Source organism: Linepithema humile, chromosome 4 (assembly GCF_040581485.1).
Source record: "Linepithema humile isolate Giens D197 chromosome 4, Lhum_UNIL_v1.0, whole genome shotgun sequence".
NCBI lineage: Eukaryota > Metazoa > Arthropoda > Insecta > Hymenoptera > Formicidae > Linepithema > Linepithema humile.
Window position 1 is genome coordinate 26,430,937 of NC_090131.1, and position 26,623 is coordinate 26,457,559.

The following is a 26,623-nucleotide window of genomic DNA, read 5'->3' on the forward strand; positions in this document are numbered from 1 at the left end:
GTTTTGTTGCAAACTGCATCTCCCCGTATAACTATAGCGCTATTTATTTGCGTTTCACGTGTTACACGCGCGAAGTAGGTCAATAAGAGTTTTAATATTCTTACCGCGTTCCATTTGATGATTTTTGCAGTTCGTATATCAAAGTATTCAAAAATTTTTGCGTTGTGCATATATGCTATTTGTGCGCATGTTCGTGAATATGGATAAATACGAAATACGGTAAAGAATATCAAGCGGCAAACTTATTTTGTGAAAGTTTTTGCATGAACGGAAGGAAGCGTATTTGCGCGGATACTTTCTTCTCTCGCGCTTCACGGCAACGTGAGAGCCCGGCGGTAGTTTCTTCTCTTCACGTCGGCACGTCTTTTGTCGATGGCGATATCGGCTCGTAGGATTTATACCTTCGTAATGGTACGGGCTGATACATGTATGACGCGTGCATATCTAACGCGGCAACAGAAAACGGCATCCCGCGAGAATCCGTTGAGCATCGTGAATCGCGATGACATTTCGGCAGACGCGACGCGCTCAATCGTGTATCGTGTACGCGTTTCGGAAATTAAACGGACCTTTTAGTGTCTCGCGATTGACTTACAAAGCTCTTACCGGTAGTGGTGAAAATTTAATATTTGCCACGCGACAAACTCGCTAATCCAGATTGATGTTCTGAAATATTCAAGCCACTATGTTGTTGTAAAATTCAATGCGAATTTTTGCGGAGTAAGAAAAGCGATATGTAACATTTAGTACGCTCTTCCAATCGATTCAGGCATTGGCGCATCGACATTCCCGCGATATCGTGTCGTGTCTAAATTTATCGAATACTCGCTTGTCGTCGGCCATAGAACTCGCATCGATCAGAAAGTCCGGCTGTCGTTTACATCGGTGCATACATTTCGTACATATGTGCCGAAATAGACGGCGAGCACGAAAGGCGAGCGCTCGTTCGGTACATGAACGCGTGATCATTGAGGATGCACATTCGGCGGGCGAAATTTATTCCATCTTTTTTCGGCTCACACGAGTTATTCGCGTCGATGCATCCAGCCGGAGAGGCTGGCCATTTTCGCGTTTATGTATCTCGGCTACTGAATGGATATTGCGAGTTTTGTTCATCCACCTTTCAGCTTTCGAATGGCCGTATCGATGGACGATGCAAATTTGCGCCGAAGTGTGATAGCTCGGCCACCCGAAATGTGGGTCATTGAAATGCACCGTTGCGACTCGCCCCACACTTTCCGCTGTTTTTCTCCGGCTTTCATGCGCAAACCACACGAGTCGAATTTATGTCGTGACATTTACATCCTTTCGGAAAGCAGGTGGCCTCCACGTCGAGCTACACTCTTTGTAGCATATTAATACGCCCGCGATAATTATTGCAGCGACTTCTATACGGAGAAAGTAATGGACTGATTAATTGACGATCCATTACAAATTAATCGCAATTAGGCATGTAACAATAGCGCTGTTTGCGTAGTTTGATCGATATCATTTGGCATTTAAAATTTCTCTTTGCGCTAATAATAGTGTCGCCCACATATTTTACATTATTAATTTGGCCGAAAAGCTGAGCGGAAACGCAATTTAACGGCTTTTGCCGCCGACTTACGTCCTCTGCGTGTTTATGTTCGCGACGAACAGTTTGAGTTAAGTAATAACGTGACGGGGGCGGTTAAACGTTCGCATTTTTCTCGGCTCCTCGCCGAGACACGTCTTCTGACGGTAGCGGCAGTGATTTACCGTTTTCACCGCGACATTCACGTGCACCTGACACGTAATTTCTCTGGAGGCCGCGATGCAACAGCGACGCATACACCGCGCGCGTAACTCGTTCTCGCATCCGCTTTATGCCCGTTCGGATCTCCGATCACGTGTTGCATGTCCGTACATGTCAGGCCAGACATCGCGCCGTCTGATTACGTTGACACTTGTCATCGCCGATGCGATTAATGTACAATTAAAGGCGCGACGATTTGCGCGCGCGTGAAGAAAATCCGTAATCGCACCAAATACACAAAATTTAGATAGAAACGGAACACTTAGTTTATCCGTGGCTTTAATTTTAATTGATCGATGGCATCAATTTAATTGCAGTATTTATCACTCGCAGTATTGTCAGGCGCTTCAAATGTTTGATTACGCCAGCTTCACAATTTTAGCACTTATTGTTAGTTAGACTCCGGCATTAATTTCAATTATTGAATTTGCATTGCGTACAAGTGTGTGAAGGGAGCGTAAACTCGTGCGTGTACACATTCACGCGATACTGTTGGCGAACGTCATGTATTATTGTGTTTGTAACTAAAAGCTGCATGCATGACGAATAGGTACTATCAAGCATCGACAAACAAAACGATAACTCGTCGAATGTACGAGCACGCGTCCGCGCTAGAAATATGAAATTATACGGAACGCCGGGAGCACCGAAATTATATGCGCATGTACGTACACTTTTTACATCGCTCGTATGTCATTATTGATTGCAATCAACGACTGATGGGAAAATTGATGAGAGAAATCCATTTTATCAACAGCATTGTTGTCATTCAATCGTTTTGTTGATACAGATATCATCCGGTTGAGTTTTGTTGCGCCAATAGTTTATTTAAAATCAATTTGTTTACTTGAACTTGGTTTCAAGGTCTGAAAAACTAAACCGCGTCGGTTTGCAACCGTGTTGCTTCTGTTTCGTTGAGTTTGATAACAATGAAACGAACAGTTGACTTTGTTATTTTCTTACTTCGTCTTATTATTTCCGAAGTTAATTATTAAATCTTGAAACTTGTCTGATCATCTTCGAGATGACCGAGTTATATCCCCTCCCCCCCGCTGCAAATATACAAACTGAAATATCGATATCGTTAAATTAATATCCTTCCGGAAAACGTGACTCCGGCAATCGGAGCTCGACCTATTTTCGTTTATTAAACCTTCAAGCCGGACGATTGCGTAGTTCCTTTGTTCGCGCGGATCTTTCACTGCGTTTTATGAAATCGCAAGTGTTTGATTCCGACGTGTAACTCTTTATACCTACTGATATTGCAGATAATGATGGAACGGACTTTACGAAACGCATATGTTAGAGATACGATCGCGTTGACATGTGTCAAGATTCTATGCGTTTCGTTATACATCGCCTGTTATCTGATCACGTGTTTCATTATTGAATTATCTAGCGCGCCGCAAGCGATAGTGCAGCTTTCACAGGTTGTTATTGTAGCAGCGTGTCGCGATTTTATCCCCCCCGCCGAATAATGTGAGGCGATTTGTCGGTATTGTAACTACATATCGACTTAACATCAGATTTTATTAAACCTGTCTTTTATCGTGCATATATAAATATATATAATATATATTATGATTAACATCTTTTCGGTTTAGCAATTTACATTATTTGCATAAATAACATACCTTATTGTTATTTATTCTTTCGATCTTGCTTTATCCGCGTCTTGTCTTATACGCAACGTACGATTCGCTTTATTATTTTTGAAATTAACTCTTTTTATTCTGTCCAATATTTTCTTATCAGACATACGCGAAGAAGATACGTGAATTTATATTGAAAATTTGAACAAATTTATTAAATTTTACGCGTTCTCTTATAGATATCTTATAGATATCTTATCGTAAAAATTCAATTTTCGGCAAATAGTTGCGAAAATGTTAAGTTATAGAACATATGTGTATGCTACAAGTGTTTATGTAGCATCTGTTCCTTTGTGCTACGATCTCACGTCGCCGCGGGCGTTATCTCGCGTCAAATAAATGATAAAAGATTTTATCAATCACTTTATTGTTTGCAAACTGTATGTTTACATTTTATTTTTACTGACTTTGAAACAAAATTCATGCATATCGAGTACATTATCAGTAATGCGCCGTTTATATCTTCGCAACACGTATAGTCGCTTCTGCTTTGTATCGTGATCAATATCGTCAGCGCTGCTTTCTCATAAAATAGCTTGATGCTTCCAAGTTGTAAAATTTTGCTACGTACAGGTGTTACACTTTTTGGTATTAATGACGGCAGGACTATATTTCTGCGATATTTCAAGGATTAACATAAATAGCTACCGGATATATTCGAGATACGCCTGCAATTATTGAATATCCTTTCTGCGGTTCTATAAAGCACAATATCAGATTATGAAACAATTGCATTTTAATAATATTTTACATAAATATGCTGATACTACGTGCAGTTCTCATGTTGGACTCCGGATTTATAACGTTTTCCTTTTAATTATGCATTAATACGTTACTTTCACAGAAAGTTATTTTTTAATTTAATTCATGCACTCTGACAATAGTATTGTTGAATTATGTAAATTTACAATACATGTTTTATAATATTATTAATATTATTAATACTATATGATGAATAATATGCGGAAGCGCTGGCGGGCGTGAAAATAGTTGCTCGCGAGAATGTAGAATTATGTAGTCATATTATATTCTATATCAAAATTCACTCATATACAGCTTTTTGAATGTCTGATCGCGGTTAGTTTCGAAGTTTAAACCTTGTAATGAGGGAAGTTTGATGATATCATAAAACTCACTTTGTCGTTCGCGCTTTTCCTATACATCCGATCATGTAAAATGCATCTATTTAGTAATCCGCTTTTCTGCGAACTTACGAGATATTTATGGGAAGGTGAAAACACCTTACTTTGGTTTACATTTACATAATACATCTTGGATAAGAATCTTAAATTTTCGTAAAAATAATGCAAAACTTTGCTTGCAATTATTTCTATTTCTCTTCCTTTCGAGTTTTTCGAGGAATATAAATTAAGCATGCACGTGTTTCATGAATTCCAAATGAAGATTTATTTAGGAGAATTTTTAAGACGGTCTTCCAAATCGTGAATGGATATAATAATGAGATATTATTGTCTTTATCATACGGGGAATATAAATCGTCTTTGCAAATCTCTCAGAGAGCATAATTCTGCGGAAAACATTTACGCAACTTCTATCCGCTGTATCCGGAACTAAGAGCTTTGAATTAAATTACAAGTTTTCCACTCACATAACTATCTCGGGCAAGTGTAGGAAGTTACATCTTCGCGCAACTCGCTGAATGAGTAACATTTTCTTCTGCGTATTTTGGGGTATTCGTTATTTATTAACGTACAATTAGCGGAATTATTGGCTTACGAATGAAATATTACCGCAGCATATAATATCACAGAATGCTTCTTAACGCGAAATCATAATTTAACGTTCAACGAAAGCTCAGCGCAGCGTCACTTATCGTATCAATAATGCAACAGTCCCGTGAGACAGCCGACCACAGCAGACGCGTCAATGAACATTTCCGCGATGAACTGCTCATTTATCCCCCACGTACAAGCAATCCCCCTCTTGCCCTAGCGCATCAAAGAGTGCGTCAAAGAGCGGCGAGAGAGAGTTCGCTTAGCAAGCGAGCGATATTGCTTTCGACTCGACGCGTCTGACTAAAGCGCAACCGTAATCACTAACCGGCAAGTGAATACGACAAGTGCGTAATCGGACGGCGCTGAGCGAGAGCGCAAGTAGTAATTCGTTATGTGTGGTCGGCCGTCCGCGAGTGATTCCGCGTTTATTTTGCTTCATGTTTTACGAATCGTAAAATAGATTGTATTTTTTATGGGTTGTGAAGTGATCAATGATGCACGTCGGCCTGTGCCAGACACATTGACGCGCGGCGAAATCGCGCGAGCGTGCGCGCGCGTATCAAGTCTGTCTGGATCGCGCGCGCGAAACTACGCGGTGTGCATACAAGCCAAAGAATAGGGGCAGTTGGTATTGATCCGCAACACCACCCCCTCGGTTTGAGAGACCCGACTACGCTAACGGGAGCTGACTCACACCGCCGCCGCGAACATCTCCCGGTTTGTGCGTGGACTTCCGCGAAAAGCTGGCGATAACAGCAAACCCAGCCACAGTTTCCTCTTTATGTCATCCCGCTCTGCCTTCTCGCGCGAATAATCGCTTAGTTGGATTTGCTAACGAGATGTTTTTATTTTGCGCTATTCAATCATTTGCAACTGATGGCTTTTATCTGCTGATGTTTGCAAAAGCATTTCGAATTGCTCCTCCAATGAAATAAATATTATTCTCTGTCGCTATTTTCTTTGCAAAACATTACTCTACGTATCTTCGAAGCGCAATTTTGTTATTTTTCAACATAAGCTTAGTGTGCTGAAAATTAATTAAAATTATATTTGTTTTAATTCTCTTGTTAGTTGTTTATAAAAAGGTTAGAATAATTTTTATTTATAATTTTGTCTGACATTTATATTTCTATAAAAATTCTTTTTTATTTTTCTGCTGGAATATATTCTCATAAAATGCGTTAAATGCGAGACGTCGCGTGATGTTTAATTCTTTAAAGTGGCGTTTGCTGTCAGCAGAATAGATAGCGTTAAACGCATCTTTTTGCCCATCGCAAAACGGCAGTGACCGCTCTTTCTCTTTTTTCGTTATTTACTCTATTTCCATCGATGCATCACGCCGCTGTGCGGATGATGAGAATCGATGGCCCGAGAGCCTTGAACTTTCTCCATTCTGTCGCTCATCCCTCCACGCATACGATATTTCTCTCTCATGCATCTGCCTGCACCCATGTGTATCGAATGTCGATTCCAGATGCTTGTGGATTTCGCTAGTGTGACAACTCAAGGTTGCAAAATGACTGATGATCGATCCATTTTAATAAACGCACCGCGGGGATACTTCGTCAATGTTATTTTGATACACATTGTTCAGATAACGCGCAATAAATTAGTCGAGAATAGACCTTGCTACAAGGGCCGCACTTACATATTTAAAATACGAAAATTTTTTTTGTACGGCATATATTCCGAAAATGTAACGTGATGTTATGGATCCATTGCGTTGTTATATTATTGCTTGAAATATCTTCAATTTTACAATTTTAATATCGCTGTAGGCATAATTTTACAATATTTCGCTACATATTTGATCGGATTGATAGTGCAAGGTTTTGAAGTTGTTGGTGCAATTGTAAATATGCAAGGATGTATCGATATTCGTTTGTCATTATCTGTCTGCGTATCGACGAAGAACTTTGTATTTGTCAGCAAGTTATTGATGTGCTCGTGCCTATGTTTTGATAAAATGACATTGCTTATTCATAGCTATCCTTTGATTCTCATTCATTTCTCCAGGGTAATCTATTCAAAGACGAAACTCATTTCTCCGCGCAGTTTTGTTTTATTATTTTTCGCCTTGATATTGCTCATTGTGTCAAAACAAATTTGTCTATTTGTTTATATTTTTACTAAAAGATTTTAATGCTCGCAAAATTTTTTTTTTATTTTTTAACGAAATAGAGAGAGTATAGTTTCAGGCAATAAATTATTTAAATTGGCATTATATTGTTAAGCATATCAATATGAATAAAATCGTTTTATGATAATGAAAAAAATTATAGCTTTGATTAAAGCAAGTTTAATCATGCGCAAAAAACAAATCATGCGCAAACTGTTTCCCTATTTTATAATGCACTGTTTGCTCGTGGATTTCATTTGTTTAATTCGTGTCCTACATTGTGCTGCATTATCTGTAGCGCGGAATTAGTATTCGACAGATCATTGAGCATGAGCATCGTAGATTTTCCTGGAAACTGTTCGATTTTTGTGAATTTTACTATCACACAAATATTTTTTCACATATAACTGTAATTAGTAGCTTTTGAACCAGATGATGTAATCATAATCTCTATCGAATATGAGAAAATTACATTTTGCATGCGCTTGTTTATATGACTTGCGATCGTGATAAATTCGCCGATATTTTCTCGTTAAAATTTTGTTTTTTTTTATTTTAGTCACCCGAATAATATCCTGCATTTTACGAAGTGTTATTCCAATTTGAAAAATATTATGCAAACGATAATTGATATATTATTTAATACTGTTTAATAAAACGATTTATTTATATGTTTTTAATCATATTAAAATTTATGCATATATGGTATTTTTACTTTAATATTTTTTACGACATAAAATCTATTTCTCTTGATATTAATGAATTAATATCATCACATTAATTTGTCAAAAATTTTCTTCCGGACACGAGAGTATCAATATACGTCACGGAATATTTGAAATCTCACTGCGCTTTATTGTAATTAACTTCATAATTAGCCTTGCTATCAGTTCACGCATCGCGTCACCGTTGCACCATTGCTGCCTGTAGCCGTAGAGGCTTTCCAGCGAGACACTCGACAACTGATCGATATCGAGCCTTGACCTTAGCAAGAGTAACGTGGATACATCGCTCACGACGATACACGCTGTTAGCCGCGGTTGCAAATAATTATGCAATGATTAGAATGCAGACACGTTTGTCGAGAAATACACCGTGCTACGCCGTCTAACTTTCTATGGTCTCGTCACGGACGGTATAATAGATCGAAAGCAGAAAATAAGTATGAAAAATTAGAGTTCCATTTCTCGCGATTAACCCGCGTTCGCTTTAAACGGAATATTTTAAAAGCCAAGTTTCGGTGAAATTGAATTACGAAAATAAAAGTCACTACCGAATTATCTCCGGTTTTCATACGTCGACGATAAGCGGTTCTCGCCACATCTGTCACAGCCAACGGTGGTTAAATAAGCGCAGTTGTGCGCAGTGCGCGAGTTGAATTTAACTGCGAGACACGCTTGCCGTGTATCGATTAACCGTCAGCTTGAGCATGTTTAAGCATGCTGTTTCCAAATTTCAGAAGACATTTGCGCGTATGAAATTTTCAGCTTTTATGAGTGTAACTTGCCAGACAGAGCGAATATCAAATTTTATATGTAAATTATCGTCAAGAGCTATAAGAATGAATATGTAAAAATTTTTATTTTAGTATGCTAATGTCTGGACATAATCGGTTAATAATTGAAAAATGTTTTATTATTATGACATTGTTTTATAATGAATATGCTATAATTGGAAGACTTAAAATGATAAGTAATATGTCGCGTCGATAACGCTTTTATTCGCCAAAGCATTATTTAATGCGTATTGCATTATCGTTAGACACTGCTGGTAAATGAATGTTTCATTATCGCAACAAACGACGGATACGTGCCGACGGGCTGCCCGCATTGAATGTGAAAGCAAGCTTAAAGGCTAATTATCGCGATGCCCGGAACGGAAAAATACACCGCGCTAATTAATTTAATTCGAAACAAAAGAGAGGGATCTACAAATCATGATTTTTGCTTTTAATCAGTTTGATTGATAAAACTCGGATAATTCGATAATTGAAGTAATAAGCTTGCGCATCCGTCGTTCTACACATCGTGTCGTGCTTCAACATACACATCGTGACGAATTAATTACCGTTTTATCGACTATCCGGGCGCAATAGTGCGTAATCGGCTTCGGAACTCGATATCGCGACGCGTGAAGTTCGTCAATGAATTCCGCCGAAGATGCATGTAGTCGCTCGAACTTCGAAGGTTATATCGTCCGCATTAAATTGCGCCGCTTCTGTTGATCTATTAGCGACGCGGAATATACCTCGACACTTGAGGAGGACTTCGAAAACGATACTCGGCTGAAATCCGCGATGTCGCAGCAGCGACAAAAGCGCGTTAATAAATAACGTAATCTTCTATTTAATTCAACGCGAACTCCGCAGCTGCGGCCCACACTCGGCCATTATTCAGTCCGCGGAGTCACATTGAACTTAGCGGAAGATCTACCCCGTTCCATTCAGACGTCGAACTTTTCCGGTTGCATCGAAGAATTCCTATCGACGTGCCGCGATTTTGAGCGAGCGCCGAGTACGCGTAGGACGATGCTTCCCGCCGAAGAGCGGAGAGTTGGTTTGCAACTCGGTTGTCGAGATATCAAGGTGAAAGTCGAAATGCCAGCGCTCTAAAGAGTACGCGTGGGAATACGTAAGTTCGATCGTGCGCTCTGCTGTTTCCCTGCGGCCGAAGTTGCAGACGATCTCGCATTAATCGAGGGGGTAAATTTTCTCATTTTCTTGCGTTGAATATGTAACGGATGAACCGGGATCGCTCTAAACCGAGTTCAATTATCTCTTCTCTGCTCCTGCCGCATGCCGAGAAGATATATTATCTCGTGGATTTAGCGGCAAAATCTCTACACGAACCAGACAAATCGGAGGCATCAGCCAACGCTGATGAACTTGTTTTTTTTTTTCATGTCACTCGTGTAACGAATTGCAGAAAAAATTTCTCTCTACAATTTTTTTTTACGGGATTAACATTTTTTAATTAAAAGTTGTTTATTTTAAAAATGTGCTTAGTAATTTAAAGTTCGAAAAACGAATCGTAATGACGAAAAAATTTCCATGAAAATTCCGCCGGCGCGGAAAGATTTCACTTGTCGGAAATCGAGTGCTTCATAATATTTCTGTGATTTCTCGGCTAAAATGAGGGAGAGTAGATTACGTTGCTGCCGTAATCTTACAGGATTATGTCGCGGCGCAAATTCCTCGTCAGCCCTTTTAATGGGGGGGCATCGCCAGAGCGGCTATTTTCCGTCCTTCTATTATCGTTTCTCATTTCCCAGCTCGTTTCTCAGCTTGCCGAGTTTTTTTTCGTGGAAATGTAATGTTCACGAGCAATCTACTGTTTACCGGCGGGTTAGTGCCACTTTAACCGCTCACGTAGTCTCCCCGCATTGTGTTAACAGTAATTCCGAGCGGAACCGTCGAACACTACCCACACTAATGCTCTTAGTTTAAATTGTGTTTACGTAAGTAGTTACTTGCACGATTTCGCAATTAGTCTTAAAATGAGAAAATAAAATTTCGAATACAATTTCACAATTTTATTTTAAGAGGAGAAAAAAAAAATATATCGCAAAATCCGTATAAGAGTTTTCTTCCTAATTTAAATTCTAAATAAAATAAAATTTTTATTTTTATTTTTGTAACAATTACAATTCGTACAAATATGATTTCCACCAGAGAAGCGAGTGAATTCGATTAGTCCATTAATGTCCGTCATCCGCAGATTGCATGAAAGGAATAAGTACCGAGAGATCCCAGGAAATGTGCCGTAGGCGTAACTAATCGCTGATTGCTCGATAATCAAGCTGCCGTGTCAAATAAAATCGATAAGCTCAAAGCAGCTAGTCCAACAAGCAGTTCTTCCGAAAGGTCAACTCGTCGACAATTTGCATCCGCAAACTCGTTTTACTTTTCGCCGCACTCTGTCTTTTTTCCTGCTTTACACGTGCGGAATAATGTTACTTTAAAACGTAGAATCGTGCGAGAGACGACGCGTTAAGGAACTTGATTGCGTTCACGAAATATTTGATGAATAATTTATGAAGTTTGCGTGCCCGCTGCGACTGTAAATACACAAAGCGCGAAGTCCCTTTCCGAATATTCGTGCGCCGTCGATTGAAAAATTTCCCGTCACACCCGGAATGTAATTACGGGAGCTCGATACGGTTCCCTCCATCGCGCGTTTATTGCATTTCTCGATTTGATCCGCACACCATTTCTCGAATTTACATGTGTAAACTCGTGCCAAAACAATAAACGGAATTTCCTCTAATTAAATCTTTAATAAATACTGTCGATATTTTTCAACATATTTGATACAAACTGCAAACCTTTTTTTTTTCGCCGATTGCCGGTTGCCTTTGCTTGCCGAAGTCGATGGATTCATTGCGCGGTACAAAGTCAAAAGTGTTGGCCATTACATCGGTGTTTCAATAAACACGCTGTCCCTTTTCCATTACCGAGCATGTCTGTGCGGCGAGCCATCCGTGGCGAGGCAAATGTAACTGCGTTCCAGTTTACCGTCGCTTGTATAACACGACTTTACGGTCTGTAAAGGTTTTTCCTGTGTCGCGTGTGTGTTCCTCCTTTGCTCTCTCCTCCACCCTCTCTGTGTCCATCGGCGGTGCGCTGTGACAGGTGTCTCGTAAAGGAAACGGAGCCTCGGCTGCATTCTGCAGTCGGCGCCGGACTTCCGAGCGCAGCCTTGAACTTGAAAACGCGCTCGCGGGAAATGCGTTCTTGAACGAGCGGGACGCCTCTAGCCGCTCGCTTTTATTGCGCCGCGTTTGACATTAATTAAACTCCAACGAGATCGCGCTTGTCGGGGCTCTCGTAAGTTCAGATCAAAGCGGCTAAGAACGCGCGAACTTGAAATTTCAAGCATGCGCAAGAATGAGGCAATATATCGAAGTGGAGTGTCTCTCGAAAAACCGCTATCGCGAAGAATGCATTCTGCAGCATGCGCCCGATATTTGAACGTACACACATTAAAATTCAAGTGGAACGGGTAATTTTGAACGCGACTAATTGTGTCGATAACGTGTGATAGGTAAACTACGGCTAATAATTGCTGTTGTATTAACGATTTCGATAATTGCTGTTGCATAAACGACTTACACATTGTTTTGCGAAACTGAACGCGGTATTATGTGGATAGAGAAATTCTCGAATTTTGCAACGCCGTTCGATTGAAATGTCTATATCGATAATATGTACGGAGGGTATCACAGAACTCTCATCTTTAGTTTTAATGATATGTTATCTTCGATTTGGACATGTAGTCTGATACATTGGACATACGGCATTAATCAACACAAGCTCAATCGATCTATCGAATCAACACAGGATATGGTAACATGAAATATAGTAACATGGATTACACCGTTTGTATTGGTTTGCGGTGATGCTTTACCCGCAACTCATTATTACAACCTACGTATGTTCTACTAGATATTTTGATAGGCAAATAACTCGAAGTGATTATAATCATACATACAGATATTCAATTGTGTCTGTCCACAGAAAACTATTATATCTACTTTTTACACATATAAAAAGATATAAAATTATTTGGAAAATGCGCCGAATAACATGATGCCATTCGGAGGCTATTTTCTAATAAATAAAATAATACAAATTTTTCTTGGATTTTTATTATTTGATTTATTAAAAAAATAACCATCAAGTGTATCGTATTTTCCATTTGGCGCATTTCTTTCAAAAAATAATTTTATATTTTTTTACATGTATACAAAATAGATATACAAACGCAATAAAGCGGGGAATAATTAAAAATGTAATATAATCAAGAAGAAATTAGCGAAAATTGTAGATTTAGAACATTTTCTCTGCGAAACAAATTACTTTATACATTCGCGCTGTAAATTTGAGTAGATTTCGGACAGGCGAAACAAGGACTAACTCTGCAATGGGCAAGCATACCTCGTTATCAAGAATATTCTAAATTCAACTGTGGCGACAAATAGTAATGACCGTTAGAGTTGCCGTACATTGTCGGGAACTTGCTTGAATACAAGGACCAAGCGTGTAGTTTTAATGTCATTAGTGGGATCGTGTCCGTCCCACGAGATAATACAGTAACACATGCGGTGCATTCGTGACGTTTTCGTCCTCTTTCATTACTACATGACGTGGACGGGCAATTGAAAAACTGAACCGCGTGAATAAAATTGAAAAGCTTCTCATAGAACGTAGAATGTTTCGATATGATTTGCTGTATGCTTCTTCCTTTCAAGTTACCGCTTAATTTTTGCTTAAAAATTTAATTTTTCAGATTGTAGTTTTAATTTAAAAACTATGTAAATAGAACTTGTTATTATTACTAAAATCAGCAGTTATACAAAATCGTGGTTTCTTCGCTGAATTTCCACTGAAGTAAGTCAATTCTACGTTTGCTAAAGTACACCAATCACAGACCTATGATATTCCCGGAAGGATTCTCCACAGTCGACTCATAATTTCCATCCCTATCATGAGAGCACTACTAACTTCTCTACATCTATAATAGCTGTAATAGTAACTTCTGCTTTCATAATGTAGGAAACAGGCGTATGAAAAATTGAGGGCAACTTTACGAAACGGGGATCGTCGACATATCGCGGACAAAAATATATGAATCACTTGGGATGTATCATCCCACCCGCGCGAATCGAAAGAGTTAAGTCATACTCGTGTAAAAAATGTCGGTACTAAAGCTAGTGGGAACAAAGAGGAATCAGAAACGAGGCCGCGCAAACATAGCGAGTATCGACCGCCGCGTAGGACACCCCTTCGACCTACGCGAGACGCCGTCGGCGTTGGTCGATCGGGGTGGATGCTCAGAGTGTGGTTAATAATTTTATATGAACATTAAAGATTATCTAAAGGATGTTCACAGCTATCATAATTTTACACTAATTTAACACTAACGGGGATTAATATGTAAAGTAATAAACGCTGTCGGTAATTGCATGTAAAACATTAGTTTAGTGCTGGCACGGAAAATTACGATTGTTATCAATAGTTGTATAAAACTTGTATGGAAAATATTGATTGTTATCGGGACTTTTGTAAAAAAAAAACATTGACCACAGTAACATTGTATGAACAATATTCACTTTATTATCATTGTTTGCACGGAAAATATCGCTATGCGTTTGGCGAATACGAATCACTGTTACTGACGGTCTTATATAGTTAACATATCTGTGCGCATCATCGACATATACGAACACAACATACGCTCGGTGCATCATACACGAAATGTCACACGCACGCTCTTTGCCGGTGGCGCTCGTATGCACGATCGATGTATTATGCAAATACGTAGGGATTATACCGGACGCTCGGCGGTCTGTCCAGTAATACGCGGGACTCGCGGAAACGAGATCATTTACCTTATCTCGTTTCATACAGTTTGTCTTTTATCGTCCGCTCGATATAGACGGGAGGATCGATATAGTCGCGGCTGCGAGCCATTGAGATTTTCGTTGCTTCGCAAATGTAAAATTTAAACGAATATTTGCTCTCTGTATTGACACATCTGACTTTTGATTGATGAAACGTAATCGTACTTAGTTATCGTTACTCAGGAACAATGATTTAACGCGGCATTGAGAAATAAAAAGTTGCAACGTACAATAAAGTAGTCTCCTTGGAATAATTTCTGCAAGTGAAAGATGCTTTATCTCACGTTCGCTCAAGATACACGAGCAGATATGAGAAAGGAAGGAGTTGAATTTTTTTTCCTGATACTTTCAACGTTAATAGCTACTTCGTATGCAACTCCGCGACGCAATCACGAGATGCAGCTGCCGCGTTTCTGTTATAAGAAGTCGTACATTTTTTTTCTATTATTCCACTTTCTACGCAGAATTTTCTTATGCGCGTGGAGTAGAAAATTGCATTCGCGGTATCGGTAGTGTTACATCACTTTTAATAAGACAATGTCTTAGAAACTCGATCGGGAATATAAATCAGCTACTTAATACCGTGCTGATGAATTCCATTTCGCGAGGGATGGCGGTGTCCGTTTTCCGCATGCTCCGTAATGGATAGGTAATAAACATCCGGCGTACACGGTTCGAGTGTATAACGGCAGGAACGTCTTAAATTTCGCGGAAATATAATTTATAGTCCGTGCTGCGCCGTGCCGTGCAGTCTGCGCGCCGTTCTCGAGACAGATATACGCCTGAATTAATTACACGATCCCGGACGAAGTTCGGTGACGAAAATCGTTTGTAGTTTGCGCGGTGTTGCAAGCCAGAGTACCGCGTGCTTGTTAAGTCATGAGTTAGTTACGGGTTTAGTCATACGGGTGTGTAACCTGGACTCTGCAAATACCCACGTCTTTGTGTTATATATACATATATCCAGGAAGTTATATCCAGCATCAAGTGTCACTAATGCGGAGTTTGATGGATTTGGCATTGATTTGCGACGCGGTATAAATAGCAGCGTAGGAATATATTTTTATCCGTCGTGTGATTACTGAAATCTTCAAGTCACATTTTTCTTTACAAGTTCAATATCAAAGAATTTGTTATAAAAGATAAAAAATCAAATCGTCGTCTTCTTTGTGCCTTGATTTTTCGTCTTACCGACGAAATAAATCAGATTTCTGATAGCGCAGCTACAAAATGCTTCTGAGATCTAAGTAGTAATACAGTTGTTCAATCCGACGTTTGCTTAAACCACGATAGTATCACTGCAAGCAACTTACTCCCGATGTACGTTCTGAAAATAAAACCACTCGCGATAGCGATCGCGATACGAGTCTCACGCTCGCATACGCGGCGCATTTTCAAGCTCGCCGTGTCGGCATGTAACGCTAAATTACAGGCGCGTATGCTGAAAATAATCCTGCGTGATTTACCGTCGAGTCGCTTGTAATTCTCCCCTATATTGTTACGGCATCGCTACGGTACACCATGCTACATATATTATTATCGCGTCATACGCGGCATGTACGTGGAAGGTGCAAGCCTTTGCACAAGGCACATATGTCTTATGCTTGTCATCGCGGAGCTTTTTGTCGACACGGCGCTCGTAGGGCTTTTCGGTGCCGCGAGACGCGAAAAGAGGCGGCGGACTCTACCTTGGCCGAGGTGCTTAGCGCGGCCCATACTTTGACGAGGGTGCATGTCGCCGCGGGGGGGCGAGAGGGAGATTAAGGGAGGTTAGTCATGACGTCACCCAGCTGCAATCATCTGGGTCAGGACAGAGTCTGACCTACTTGTTTGCCGCCCCCGACGAATCCCACGTGCACACGTACGCAGCTTTTGCATGCCGCGCGTGTATCTTTTCGAGGCGACGCTTCATCGATGCTCTCAAAATTTCCTGATTTTGTTGGTAAACAAATTTTGTTGATTTTGTTGACCGCAAAATTCTGTTTCCACAGTCCGTGTATAGACGTACTTCATGAAAAATTGAAAATCCAATAGCTTCGGAAGGGCGTGCTCAACTTTCAAATACATGTTACATTACTTTTGAATCGCGTATCACACGTGTCTCTATCGTCGAACAAAAAAAAAAAAAAAAAGAACGATTTTTTGGAACACGTTCAAGAACTTCAAATGCATATAACAATAATATGAGAGTTTATAATCACTCTTGGCGCTACACAAAGAGGTGCTAGTGGCTTTAGAAACGCGAGAAAGGAATTTAACGTGCACATCGCATCGCGCCAGAAATTTAAATTAACGTTCGTATCGCGAGGAGAAAATGAAATGATATTTTCGACTGCGTGATAAAATTTTGAGCGATTTTTGCATTTCCTTACGATCGCGATTATTGTGCCGCCAGGAGTGAAAGAGACCGTGTCGATTCATCGATCTCATGCTAATACGACGACGTAATCTCATCGCGACGGCGCCGCGTGCTGCAATTCAGCCGAGTTTTATAATAGCGCGTAGCATCGATTTGCCCGCATGCTGGCACTTTGATATTACCTCGCGAGAGACAGCGCAAATTATTTTTCCGTCTCGCACCGCGCTTTTTCTTCATCTTTTTTCTCGTCTCCTTTTGATTCCGACACTGTCAGTCTCGCGCTCGTGCCTCCTCCGTGCTCGACTATACAACCATTTATTAGAAAAATCCGTGGTTGAGATCCGTCTCGGCGTGACATTTAAGCACCTTTTTAGCGTCACAATGGTGATTGCTGTATCTAACAGAATTCCACATTCTTTTGTCTGCTTTTATATTCTTCTGTTTGATATGTAGGAGATGTATTTGCTAAAATCTAAATTTAGAAAATTCTGCAATACATTTTTTTATAAAAATTTTTAGATTAATGTGTTCTAGAAAATGTATTTATAGGCGCTTTGCATGCCGTTCGACAATCATCAGTCGTAAAATATTTAATTAACTCTGGCCACACCTTATTTATTAACACATCAAAGCGTCTTTAACTTTTTCTAACGGCGTATAAAGCTACAATTAACGGCTCAAGATAACCGCTACTGTCGGGAAAATGTTAGTGTATGCTGTTCTTTTTGATGTTTAAAATACAGAATAATATCGCCAGGCATGAAATTTGTGAACTCAAGTGTTATCAGTATTCAGAGCGTTACCATTGCAGTAAACTATCTCTCTTTCATCTTTTTCATCCTCGCGATAAAATCACTCTCGCACTTTACTTACGCTCGGAATAATCTGACCTTTACATAAAGGTTTCCCGCGCGATTCGACGACTCGAGAAACACCTTGAAGAACATCCGTTACGACGAAATGTTTCGCGAAGGTCACAGTTTGCCTCTAGAATTTTTTTCATCGCTGACTGCCGCGTTGAGAATTTAATGTACCGCATCTGTGTGATTACTTTCCGGCTTATTAAAAGCGAGCGGAGGAGACGCGGAAATCTCTTTGGGTTTTACGTTATTTGCCGCCCACGTAGCTTCGCAAAAAAATGTCATCGTTTTCTCGGAATGGCATCTTTGACGACTCTATCCGGCGCCATCGGAGGTCCTCGGTCAGTTGAGAACTGCGCCGTGTCAATAGTACTTAACACAAGCACAGAAATGCAGCGCGGTGATGCGTAGGCGGGTTGCGGCAGCTTCTGCGGGGGATGACACATCCCACCGAGTGTTCACCGATGCGTTCGTACGAGTCGTAGTGTTATCACGATCTATTAAACGTGCGCACGTGCACATTAAGCCAATTTCTGCCTACCGGAATACGAATTTCCCGCGAAAACCTATTTCCCCTCAATTTCTTGCATCCACGCTGTTTTGCTTTTTTGCCTTTACACACTTCGCTTCGTTTGTACAATCGTGAGAATTTATTAGATTGCGTGGATGAAAACGACGCCAATAACATGTAATAAAAAGTTGAACAGCTTTTCTTTTTTTGAATGAAACTGAATGAATATCTGCCTTGCTATTCAATTTGCATTCATTCAAGCGTGCACCGAAACTTTTCCATAATCTCTTGACTCTGTTTTGATCGAAAATTTTCGTAGCTGAATAACAATAAAATCTATAACATTTAGTAAATCATATACACTATATTATTTCTGCATACATAAATTAATTTTACAATTTCCTACTTATAAAACATTAATGTGCGAAATATTAGCAGTTTCGTACATCTAATGTTAAATGTAATTAATTAATTAACTGAACTGTTTGTATAATTTCCTATTGTTATAATAACATTGAATGGATCAAAATAGATAATACGTTTGAATTGTGAAAGTTATTGCGGTAAATGGCTTCGGGGAATGAATGTCAGTTTTGCGTTAAACTACTTTCTGTGGAAGGTTAAACGGTGCACTTTGAGGTTTTGCGTATATTTGATTGAAATAAATATAGAATCAGAGTTAACAATTGCAAAATTGCAGATGGGACTTCGTGATCATTGATTCCATGAATCCAAGTATTTAATGGAAATTACATTCTCGTGTTTAAATCGCGCACATACACGCATCTTCAGTATTGAATTCGAACTCCCACGTCGTATTCCAATGATTGCCACCACATGGTGGCAGAATTGCTAATCCATAATTAAATTGGAATGTTTAGTATTACAAGCGATCTACACTCCAAGCGGTTTAGTAAAACCATTTGGAATAGTCATTTGTGATCTTGTGATGCTCTTGCTCGAATAGGAGCAAACCGAGCTTGCTTGCCAAAAGTTAATCATTTCAATGAAACAAAATTTATTATATTATATTTTTATAAATTTTATTTTATAAATATTTGGAGATAGAGAAAACGTTATTGAAAAATTAAACTTTTTGCTACATTGTATCTGAAAAATACACGATTTTGCAGAATTTATGATTTTTACTTCAAACTGCCGACCTTTTAATATCTTTTTGATATAAATTAATTAAAATTTTTAATAGATATATAAATTCTGAAAATAATTTGAAGGCCGTAAATTAAAAAAAATCACTAAATCTTTCAGCAAAAGTTGTATTTTTATATTGTTTTGCGTAATTACATACACGCGCACACACATTTTAATTTTCATTTTTTTATTTGAGGGGGTAAGTTTAAAAAAATACTTGACTTACATCACTATAGCTTTCATTTGATCTTTTTCTTTGATACACATTTACCGCGTTTTCGCAAATCCGGGATTAACTTTTAACAGAATTAGTTCTCAAATAAAGCTGTTTAATTAACAATGAACTAGGTATATATGCTTCCGCGCACAGTGAATATAATGCGCGAGGAGCACGGAAAGGGGATTCATTATTAAACATAAATTACTGCACTTATTTAATCATAGTGAATATGTAAATAAAGCTCATAATAACTGTACGCGTGTACTTAGAGAAAGTGTGCACAAGCTTGACCAGAAATTCAGGACTCGAGTTGGCATAGTCGGGAAAGATAAAGTCGAAGGAGGACGCTGAGAGATAGTTATGTACGAGACGAAACTTTCACTGCAAACTAACCGTGACGAGAGATGATTTTCTCGTTAACTGTCCTTCATAAACTATGCTTGTAGAACTCGCGAAGCGTGTTCCGTTATTGATGCATACTTACATAAGAGAGATTGCAGCCAGAAACAAATGTAATATCTGTGATGATACATAAATTGAAATATACGCGAAAATTTACAAACAAATCTGCAAAATATGAATAGGGGATGAGCAATATTAAATTTTATTGAAATATTTGTCGTAGTTCGCATGATTTTCTCAATAGAAGGTCATTAATGCTTTTTAATATTAATAATGTAATTTAATATTAATTAATATTTAAATATTAAACACTTTGGCAAAATTAATTAGATTGTATAAAATTTAAATTGCTTTGAAATTATAATTTTTTTGAGAACAAAAAAATGATTTGTTTACCCGGTTTGTTACAATTTATTTCGTCACGATGTTTCAATTACAATAAATAATGAACGAAAATTTATCAACAAATCAACACTTAATTTATTATTAATATATTTTTGTTAATTATCTCCTGTATATCTAGAGAAATCATGACTTAATGAAATCGACATATTATTATTTATTTGTAACGTATTTGGGTTTGTCATAATTAAACTAACAAGTTTCAGATGCTCGCGCGAGTTGTGACACGCAGGTGCGAATAAAGATATCAGTTTAGGGGAGTCTCGTTAAGAGACTGTCGCGAGGCATCTTAACAATTATGCGAGAAATTACGCGGTACTTGCGTCTCTAATTGCACAGAGAAACCAGTCGCAGATCTTAATGAGCAAAACTTGCTCGCCATATTCCCGATAAACAGCAGCATGAAATCATAATTGCGCTTGACCTTGCATCGCCGTCGCGATCACTCAAATGTAGACATGCCTTTCGTTATATCATGTTTTTGAAAACAAGCCATAAGTATTAATATATAAAATCTAATATATTTTGTATATGAGATATAAAGTTATTAGAAGACCTTTTTGCACATGAATATAAAATCCTTGAATTTGTTCTCGAAATGCGACGGAGCGCAGAGAGAATTTTACTTTTCAAAATTAACATTTTGCTGTGCATTTGCGTGCTAATGAGGAAAACCGTGACACACTCCGAGTTTTTCGCTCTCGTTTTTTTTCCCCCGACTAATTTGTCACTTGTGCGTTGCTCGTGTGACACGTAAAGGCGACCTAGAGGCCCTTCTCCAATCCCTTCGTGTTTCCTTCATCGTGTTTTTGATCTCCTATCATGAAACGAAACAAATTGTTCTGTCGCCGTGACGCACGATGAAGGACAAACATTATTTCCCGTAGGTCGTGCCACGTGGAGGAATGAGCGATATGGCTAACTGTAGTTATAGTCTTCCACGAAGCTACGCCGAGCGCCGTGGGATACGGTGACCCAAAGTGCTTTGATACAGTATTACTATATACCTGAACGCGAGTCATTATAGGAAGTTGAACGGGCAATCGTGGTATACGAGAATCGAACGAGTAATCGAGTTTTGGTCCCGTCTAGTGGATCGCCAACAGCGCTGAATGGTGTCTCGCTGCTTTTGTCACGCAAACTCATTGAAACCAATCTAAATGTTATTTCCAAAATCTGTTCGATCGCACTTGCTTTAAAAATCGCAGTTTGAAACTTATTATTAAGTTAAAAGCACATCCGTCCAATTAGATTTATACTTTACAGATTTATCACCGTTCAGGATTCGCATTTACGCTTATTTAATGCTTATGTGTTGTTTCTCAGATTCCGTATAATTTTGCAGTAATTTTCGGAATAATACAATATTTAAAGCACTGCTAAACGAAGTAAATTTTCTGATAATGATATTCATGTGTTATATGAATTTTACACTCGGCCTTTTCTGACACGCCATTATTCTTCCAACAATGATATACGAGAAAGTATCGAGAAAGAGATAAGGCGCGCGCTGTGCAACTCTGCTCGGTGTAACTGTATAATGCAAGGCAGCAAACACGCGGCGAGAAGCAGACACGCCTGCAACTCGCTTGCCGAGCCGCGTGTGTTGTGTACAGAAGTTTCGTCTGGGTTCATAGAGGTAATCGAGTTTTGGTCGCGCTTAATGGATCGCCGATACCATTAATTAGCGTTGCAATTTCTCTTTCGAAGGGTCTATTCAATCGCGTGGACAATAAGACCGTCACAATGAAACGGGCTCAAGGAGAGACATGTTTACCGCACGCAATAAATCTACCTCCGGTGAAAAGTGATGCAGCATCGCACGATGATGTTTAACGAAGTAATAATTTATTGCTACTTACAAACTTGATTAACCATACTTTAGGTACCGCGTAAGTTCCCATGGTTTAATAATTTGCGTTGCCAAGCTAATTAATTTTCCCGATACTGGCTCCGGAAGCTTTCTTCACCGTGATACAATTTGTCACCCCGCTTTATGCCGGGGAAATGATTCCGCCGGAGAGATGCCGCATTAATTAATCGTATGAAAGGCGAGTCGTATTTTCGGGAACAAAGCGAAGGAATTTTCCTAAAATTCCTCAGCCGTAATTTAACTTAGGCGTTAGGTATTAATTAGATCGCGTGTAGAGCTTGCTTTCGCGCGCGGCGCGGTATATTTCCATCGCCGATACTCGAAATTGAACGCCAACGCGTCGAGCGCGCTTAGCGCATCCCCAAAAGTTGACGTGATAACGCGCACTGCAGTCGCTTTCGCGTTAATCGATCGGGTAATTGAATTTCTGACGTGACGTATTTCGCTAAACGTGGCAATATTGAGAACAAGACGGGAAGACACCGTGCGCCATAAATCGAAAAGTTTAATTAATTGCCGGAGCAATCGAGTGTCGATACGTAGAAACTGTATCATCGATAATACATTAATTATTTGATATATTTCGCCCCTATCGATTTTGCTGTGGAAATTTCAATGCGCGACGCGGATTTGCTCGCGTACTTACACACCAAGTGACCTCAAAGCGTCGATTTCTCGGAGACGCTTTTTTTTTCACAACGTTATTTGCATACCGACGCTTTTATGTAATGTATCGACCGATGCTCACTGTCGACGGCATTTCCGTGAAAATGTGCGACTTCCTGCGCGGAATCTTTCGCGTCCAAGGCTGAGAACACGAATATCGTATCACGAAACATTTGCAACGCGCGCTAAGTGTCGCTTTATTCGCTGTAGTTGCTTCCTTCCATCCCTTTGCCGTCTTCTGTTTCATGCTCCGCCAGTGCGGAGTGCCAGTGTTTCCTCTTCCTTTCGCAAGAAACAAGATATTGGAGAGAAAGGAACGCGTCAGAGACACGCGGTAGTATCTTAATGAATATTCCTGCACGGGCGCAATCGAGGATGCAGCCCGGAAAAGATGCCGCTTGAAGGTTTCCATTATATCGACAAGGTTGAGGGCTATTGCTTTCATTAACGAAATTAAACTCTCACTTAATGGCAGATTTATTTTGTCGCTACTCTGTAATGAAGTAACGAAGAAGAATGTCAAGGCCACTTCAGATTCTACTTTATTTTCGCAAATTCAGTTTTAAAAGCATAAACATGAAAGTTTATTCGTTGTTGAATTTTAAGAATTTTTAAGATTTTATTTCAACATAATTCGAATTTGTGGCATAGCGATTAAAATATTTGCTTGAAAATTGAGAAATTATGAAGGGAAATTGTGTCAATCGAGTTTTGCCGAAGTCAATCTCGAATTTTCAAATTTTAGCCAATTTCGACGTAATCTAAGCTCTCTGTATATGAATTCTTTATCGGATACATTATAGAGTCTTTCTCATTATCATATTAACGCAATTACTTTGATGAATATCGCAACATTAGCGACGAAAGCGACTTCCGTGCAGATGTGCACCATGCTCCAACTTTTTTTCTCGATTTTATCAGCCGTGATATCGCGACTTGGAACGATCGTAAAGTGTTATTCGGTTATTTATGAAGGCTCTGCATTCCTTGCTCACTTCCCGCGTATTTTGTCTTCGTCATTCAATTCTTGAGTCTTTTTTGCCCTCGCCGAAAAGGTCGCGGAAATTGGGTTAAACTCGGGCAATCTACGATGAGATTTCGCGCGATCCTGCGGTCATGCAAGATCAGTCAAATCGCGCAAAGACGTGTACTAATGACGCCGCCGGGCAGGCTGGCAGGCGCAAACGAGCTATCGCCAACTTCGTCGGGAAAGTTGGAAAAGCCGCGAAATTAGTTTCGCGAAAGAAGATTAACGCGTACGATTTTATATCGGTTTGATACGGCGATGCCATAAGTTCATGCGAAGGTTGCGCATATCAAAGATCGCGAAAACTCCATCGCAGTTTCTTAATTTTTTTTTTTCCAAAGTTACTCGGCTTACGTCGACGGGAAGAGCCGGCTAGGCGCGGTCGGAAGAGTTTGTTCGTGAAATGTGTCGAGCGAGAATATGTTGCGCGCGACCTATTAAAGTTACTCGAAGATGCGCTCGAATCTCGCATCGATGTACACGCAACGCGATAAAAGGAAAAATGTTTTAATATGTGCTGCCTGCATTATAATGTTAATACATAGATAATTTTAACATTAAAAATAAAGTCTTGCTCTTATTGCGTGCTCGGTGTCCCTCTTTCGTGAATATTTCCCAAGTCGCCTTTGAGCTAATGAGATAACATTTTAATCTACCTCTGTTTACGAGTGCGGCGAACATCGTCTGACCTACTTTATACCTATACTACTTGTCACGGCACAGTCATTTAGCGTTCACTTCTGAGCGAAACAATTCCTCCGCTACCACCACTGACGTACATTCATCTTAATTTCTAGATAATCTTAACACATATTAGAGCGATATTGTGGTACACGTGAGGACACAGGAAATTGAGCTTCTGTTAAGTCTTATCATCCAGATTATCATTTATCACCAGGGATTGCAATCGCCAGAAACCATATATCTTACATATAAATAATCGTCGCACTGCGTCACTCTCAAAATTATATATCTTTCATAATTTTTTAATATAAATGTATGACTTGCATTGCGCGAAAACAATATTGCGTCTTCTCGCGCGATTCAAAAATTTATGCAAAATTGCAACTGTCGCTTTTGCATCTCGCTCGCGGCACTTGCGTAATTTTCGAAACGGTGCAAAAAGTGCAAGTCTTTAAAGTCCATATTAGATCGCGCGGAAACTTTATTTCCCATCAAAGCGATACTGCGAAAACTACTTGCGTTATAGTTTTCCCTCTAAACGAGACAAGGCTAACGTCGTACGACCTCGAGCTACGGCGCCTCATTATAAAGTATCCATGTCACCCTGTCGGATAAGCAAGCGGACAACTTGTTTTAACTGTTACCTCATTTTTTGCGTCGTATATATTTCTCGCTACGCACTTTCCTCCAATTATAACCCCCACTCATTTACTTACTCACGGCGCTCGTAATCAACAATGCACCCATATCGCGGCTGTTTATTTTTAGCCGCGGAGGGGTGGCAGTTCAACGCTATGGCTATGGACTCGGCTGAATTAATGATCGCCAACTTTTCCGCGAAGTAAAATTTTCCGGTGGGCGTTTGCGACTATACTGGCACCCTTAGTTTCTCGGTAATGAACGAACTACGAAGTTTCGCACGTGCGAGTCTATGCCCCGGGGGCAACTTTTGCCTTTTGCGTTCGCGATAGATGAACATCCGAGCGATGTTACGTCGTTAAACAGCCGCCGTATCGCGTTTGTCGAGCGGCGTGTTTGTCGAGTTTTAACTCGCGAGTTATCTTGACGAAAGCTAATCATTCGCCGCGGTGAGCGCCGCCGATGGCAAGTAGATATACACGCGGCGAAATCCCCTGAATCGATTAATCTCCCCGGCTTCTACGCGAATACCGAGAGACACGGATCTTTCTCTAATCAGTGCCGTTGATTTTGCCGAGGAGCGGACTTCGAAGTAAAAGTTAGTTAGCGCCGTCGGTGTCTCGGCTATTACTTGACCGTCGCCGTGAGTCGCCGTCTTAATTAAATTAATACGGAAAGAGCTGGATTTTATGATTTTAAGATGAGAAACACGTCACGCTGAACATATTGTGCGAGCTAACGCGAAATTGATAGCGGTGTTCAATTCTGCCGGGTGTCGCGAAAATCTGTCCCATAAATCTTTTACCCATTTTTTTTAGGGAAAATTGTTTTTGTATAACGCGCATTACAATAATCCTGTTATTTTTTTAAAGAAAAGCCTTTGATAAATTTAGAATTGAATTTTCTTTCGCGGAAACTTAATGCGATTATATAATGAAGCTTCTTCGAGATTTCAAATTCTTATTTAAATTTTCTCTCGAACAATATGCTTCGTGTTATTATAATACGAGCATTTCATCTTCGAATAATTTATTATCAAAGCCGCGCCTCGAGCAGTTCATTCTATCGATTCATATTACCGATTATTGCGCAGTCTTGTAAATGCGAGATTTCGATTGCATATGCGATTAATAGAATAAATAA

General features: G+C 39.6%; 1 protein-coding gene across 3 annotated transcripts in view; it reads left to right on the forward strand.

The window, feature by feature from the left end:
- Sap47 (Synapse-associated protein 47kD) overlaps nucleotides 1–26,623 on the forward strand; it is a 68,536-nt gene that overhangs the window by 18,400 nt on the left and 23,513 nt on the right. The gene's annotated exons all lie outside the window — the stretch shown is intronic.